Source organism: Chrysochloris asiatica, unplaced genomic scaffold, assembly GCF_000296735.1.
Source record: "Chrysochloris asiatica unplaced genomic scaffold, ChrAsi1.0 scaffold00005, whole genome shotgun sequence".
In the NCBI taxonomy this organism is placed as follows: domain Eukaryota; kingdom Metazoa; phylum Chordata; class Mammalia; order Afrosoricida; family Chrysochloridae; genus Chrysochloris; species Chrysochloris asiatica.
The window spans coordinates 17,061,995-17,068,200 of NW_006408523.1; positions in this window are offsets into that span (position 1 = coordinate 17,061,995).

Here is a 6,206-nt window from a genome sequence, read left to right on the forward strand (position 1 = left end):
GAGCACTGATTGTGGATCCAAGCAAAATGAAATCTTAGACAATGTCAATCTTTTCTCTGTTTATCATAATGTTATTTTTTTTGTCCAGTTGTGAGAATTTTCATTTCCTTTGCACTGAGTTGCAATCCATACTGAAGGCTATAAATTTTTATCCTTATCAGTATTCCAAGTCCTCTTCTCTTCCAGGAAGCAAGGTTGTATCATCTTCAAGCCACAGGTTGTTAATGAGTCTTCCTTCAATCGTAATGTCATGTTTTTCTTCAGATAATCCAGCTTCTTAAATTATCAGCTCAGCATGCAGACTGAATAAGTATAAGTATAGTGAAAGGATCCAACCCTGACAGACACCTTTCCTGATTTTAAAATATTCAGTATCCACTTGTTCTATTTGAACTGCTGCCTCTTGGTCTTAAGTGTTCTGGAATTCTCATTCTTCTCAAAGGTGCCCACAGTTTTTTATGCCCCATACAGTCGAAAGCCTTAGCATGGCCAAGAAACACAAGTAAACATGATGCTGGTATTCATCATGTTCAGTCACGATCCCTCTGATGTCAGTGATGAAATACCTCAGTCCATGTCCTCTTTTGAACCTGGCTTAAATTTCTGGAAGCTCAGTGTCGATGTACTGCTACAACCATTTAAAAATTATCTTCAGCAAAATTTTACATGTCTGTGATATTAATGATATTGTTCAATGATTTACACATATTCATTAGGTCACCTTTCTTGGGAATAGGCACAAATATGGATCTTCTTTGATTGGTCAGCCAAGTAGCTACCTTTCAAATCTACTGGCATAGACGAATGAGCACCTCGAGGATTGCATCAGTTTGTTGAAACATTTTTTGGTGTGGCGCTGCAGGATAATGCACTGGACTGCAAGGTTGGTTTGAGCTGCAAGATAGTCACTCCTCAGAAACCCTCGATAGGATCGCTATGAGTTGGAACTGACTCAATGGCACTTATAACAACAACAACTCTAATGGAAGGCTTTCTCCCTGTGTCTCCTGGGTCCAAAGGAAACAATCTACCCTTCTACCTTGGTGGGCGTAGTTCTCCTCTAGTTACTCACTTCCTACTTCTTTTATCTTTTATAAGATAAAAAGTGATGCAGATCACACCCCAGGGAAACTCCCCAAATGCTTCAGGACTATGATGAGATTAAAGGTGTTGCATCCTACTCTTAATCCTTTTACAACTGATCTGGACAGTGACCTGAATAAAATGGTGTATCCCACCCTAATCCCCTTACATAAGATCTCACCATGGCGGGTCTTTACAAAACGGCTAAGCGACTGAGAATCATGGCCCAACCAAGATGACACGTATTTTGGGGAACACAATTCAATCCATAACTATAGTTAATTACAAGTTTATCTCTCCATTAGCCCGCAAGATCTGTGAGAGAAAATATATATGCTATCTTCAACATCCAGCATGCGTTCCAATGACTATTTATTGACTCATTGAGCAAAACATGATTTCTCTAGTTTATTATTCTCCTTTAACTTTGTTCCCTTCCTATCTTGTCTTGGTTCCTTAATGAGTAGATCTTTGAAGGGCAAGAGCCTTCTGCAAAAGGAAGAAAACTTCTTTGGGTGTTTTAAAAGATATGTTACTTGCTTAAAATATCCAGCCATTTTCTTACAAAGCTTTTTCAGATCGTTTTTATATAGTGCAAGAACTGTGAATTCCAGAGGATCAGAAAGTGAAGGTGATAGCAATGACGTATTCCTAAACTTCAGCAACATCACAAAACCATTCGAGATCACAGGGCTTTCCACTTGTACTGTGAAGAAATCCTGAGTTCCAATCAATTACTTACCCATGTCAAGGTACAATTGGTAGTAATCAATTTTAAAGACTTAATTAGCATTATTGTCTAACAGAATTAAATTGTTCACAGCTAGAATTTAGGTGAATAATTTTTGATGAACACAAGCTGAAATGACTTCTCAGACTGGCACGATGCCATTGTCATCCATGATAAAATGCTGATGTCTTCTTTTACTTCCACAAAAACCACAAACAATGTTCCTCTCCTAGCAATTAATCAAGGGCAGTGGCTATCACTATCAAGGCCTTTTAAAACTGAGCCAACAAAATAATAGCTAATAACATTAGCACTGTAGGATACACTCTAGACTGCTAACCACAGATTTAGCTATTCAAACCCACTAGACACTCTTTGGAAACCCTATCCAGGGTCATTATGGAACCGCTGGAATTGACTTGATGGCACATGAAAACAACAACAATCTAGCACACTGTATTTCCCAGAGTACTTTTCAATAACTTGTTTGATTTTATTTTCACAAATAAATCCATGTTTTGAGTTCAGATCCATATATCCAACGATCCATAACCTGTCTCTATTTAGATTCTTTACCAGTGCCTCAGACACATGATGTTCTAAACTCATCTGTTCCCTTAGTTCAGAGAAGGTCTGTTTACCCAATGTCCAAGTAAGAGTCCCTTGAACTACAATTAACATCTTTGTTTCATTACAATGTTCTTCCCTCAGACACTCAATCAACAAAGATTTTGAATTCTGATGTCCTAGTATGTTGAATCTTATCTTTTTGCAATATCGCATCAATTAAGTCATCTCTGTATATCCCCTAAAATCTACCATCTTCTGAGTGAATGGAACCACATCCATACAGTCAAAGCTGGAATCCTATATGTTAACCAGACATGATATTTGTTTCTTCTTTTCTAGCCTTATTAATGCCTTTTCCTTTTTTATCTAAACCATTTCAATGCCTAACTTTACTCTTTAAATTGCTTCAGAATGATTTTTCTATCATGTGCATTTGGTCATGTGGTGACTCTCTCTCCTTAGACAACTTTCAAAAGAAGTGTAGAGTTAATGTTTTTAAAAATAGAATGAAAATCACAATTGCACAGATTCAAATCCATTTTCTACTGGAATTGGCTGTAGACCTTGGATTGCTTAACTTCACTATTTCTTCATCTCTAAATAGGAATTATAACAATACATACTTATTTTTACAAGAAAACAAATTCAAATATGTAAAGTACACTTAAAACAGAGCCTGGCTTTTCTTCATACTAAAAAGCTGGATTTATTTATTTTTTTTACAGTTTTCTAATGTGAGCACTAGACCGAATATTTGTTTTCTCACTGAAGATTCAAAGTAAGACATTTAGGAAGGTCAACTCAATTTGATCTGTAATGTAGCTGATAACTAAAGCTTCATAGTTAATTACATTTTAGTTATTAAATACGTATAGCATGAGACTCAAATTTTACGAGTCTTTTAGGTCCACCTGGATGCCTCACGGTATATTTGCATTCTTTAGTGGTAAAATAATGCCATTATCCTTTAGTTTCCAGTTGATCATTTTGGCTAAGCCTTGAGCACAAAGATTACAAGTGAGGGACAGATGCACTTTGTTCTCACTGCTTTACATCCTGTGCACTGTGTTGACAATGAATTTTTTAAGCATAGATTCAAATCAGATCAACTACATTTACCCCAATCACATAATTATTCTTTTTTTATAGTTAAAATACACATAATAAAACATACATGTTTTAGTCTTTTAATACGTTAGTCTACTCACCTCATAGGCTCTTTAGTCATTACCTCGTACATTTGATTCCCATTCTCACAGTCATTTTCTGTGACTTTTTCTGTGTTCAATAATTGGGAAAAAAATCTGCCACCTTCATTCCACTCCACATAGCCACACATGGTCTGTTAAAATCCGTCCATGAGAACTGCTGGGAGAATGCTAGGTTTTATGGTCACAACAGTGAAATCTAGCCATATGCAAATTGTGGTGGTGATGGTTATGTGCTGTGGAGTCGGTTCCAACTCACAGCGACCTTGTATAGGGTTTCCAAGGCTGTAAATCTTTACGGAAGCAGAAAGCTTCATCTTTTTCCTACAGAGTGGCTGCTAGTTTTGAACTGCTGACCTTGAGGTTAACAGCTGGTCTCGTATCTGTGGGACCTACAGAAAAGGCTCCATTTTGTGCTCTGGCCAGAGCATGTCTCCCTGTTTCAGGAATGCGCCTGGTCAGCTCGTACAGCATGGGAGCAGACCTCCTCCCGCAGCAAGCAGTAAAGAATAGATAAACATTCCTGACAAATCCAAGGATAGATCATATATGTCTTCCTTACCCTAATCTAACAGCTCAAGCTACGAATAGTGGCCAATCAGATTGTAACACCCCATACCTTGTTAAATGTAAAACAATCCTAGAGAAGTTAAATTGAAGACCCCAGAACCTGTTTGTAATCTCTATAAAAACCCCCACTGACTAGGAGTTCTGGCCTTTTTCCTGAGTCCGCTGTGTTGGATTCGGAGGAGGCCTGAGCTCGGCGAGCTTGAATAAAGAACCCTTGTGTATTTGCATCAGCGACGGCTCCTTGGTGGTCTTTGGGGACCCTGAAATCTGGGCACTACAGTATCCACTTCTGATCACATGATGTATGTCTAATAAAGGTAAAGAAATTCAACGGGTAGGAAATTACAATTATGATATAATCTGAACTTGTATTTGGCAATCTAGGGTAAAATGAGTTTGAAAATGTTAGCATATCTCTACCCCAGAACGAGGCAACTCTTCCCTTATTGCAGATAGACTCCTGTACTTATCACAACAATCTTAGAATTGGCAGTTAAAGAATAATTATCATCTGCCACAATTTCAAATGTCTGAATATATTATCTTCTGTGCTAAACATTCATTATTTTCTAAAACATCCACAAGGGACTTCCATTTCTGGTCTGACATGTAAAGAGTTTGGAAATTGTCATTCCTATTCTCAAACAAGAAAAAGCTAAAAATCTGAAATCAATTAAGCTTCTTAGATACATCAGTGAGTTGAGGTCAGAGGGCAAACCAGTGTTTTGAAAATGGGACATGCAGACACATTTAGAAAATCACCGTATACTGGAAAAAGTATGCCGCTGAGTCCATTCCAATTCACATTGACCTTGTGTAGGGTTTCTGGGATTGGCTAGTGAGTTTGAACTGTCAATCTTGTGGTTAGAAGTCCACTGCTTATCCTACAGTGCCAAACCTGGGCTCACAGTCAGTTAGGAATATTTAAAGGGTTATTGTAATTGCTTTAATTGCTATAAAGTATTGCAAGATGGATTGGCAAAGTGGCAGCATCAATGGGCACAAGTGTGGCAACAACTGTGAAGTAGGCCCAGGATCAGGCAGTGTTTCATTCTGTTGTGCATAGGGTCGCTATGAGTCGGTATGACTCAATGGCACCTAATAACAAAAACAACAACAAATTGCTGAAGGGTGAGAAGGATTCGTTTGAGAGCTATCTCTTGGAGGCCCAGAGTTGGTAGAGTTTTGGAAATGTTTTGGAAACATTTTCAAGAACCTAGAAACTGTACACAAGGTTTAGACTCTTAGCTGTGAATTGGAACCAACTCGATGGCACAGAGCAGCAACAGCAGCAGCAGCCAGCATGTGTTTTATCAGAGACTAGGTAAGTATTGAATCACAAGATCAGCAGTTCAAACCCACCAGCTGTTCTTTGGAAATCCTACACAGGGTCACTATGAGTAAGAACCAACTCAACAACACACAGCAATAGTTGATGTGGGGAAAGAGAACTTCACAAGTGCAACCACTTCTAGTCTTCCTATCTTACTTAAGGGGTGAGGGGAAAACAGCTAAACAGCACTTGTGAAAGTCATATCCACGGGCATAGACTCACTAAAAGGCTGAGACTTAATCATAGGATCATAGAATGCTTCTCCTTCCACAACATCTTACTGTCAAATTACTATCAAAGACCTCCTAGGAATTAACAAGGAATTACAGGTGAAGACAACTGCCAGGACCTATTTAAGGAATCTTTAGGGAAACTCAAAGATAGTAGGCCAAGGAAAACAAAGGGCAGAGGAAATTTTCACCTTTGACACCTCTAACGACTGTTAAGAGTAAGTACTTCCTAACTGTTAGCCAGATAAACATACAATAAAGTATACTTACCTCAGTTCCTTTCACCCAATATACCATATCTTGCTTTTACCAAAAAATTACAGGCCATAGTAAAAGACATATGCACAAAGCCTGAAGGAATAGAACAAGTATCAGAATGAGATTCAGATATGGCAGAGATTTTAGAACTGACCAGACCAGGAATTTTAAATAATTATGATTAATATTCTATGCAAAAAGAGGACAACATGGAAGGACAGATG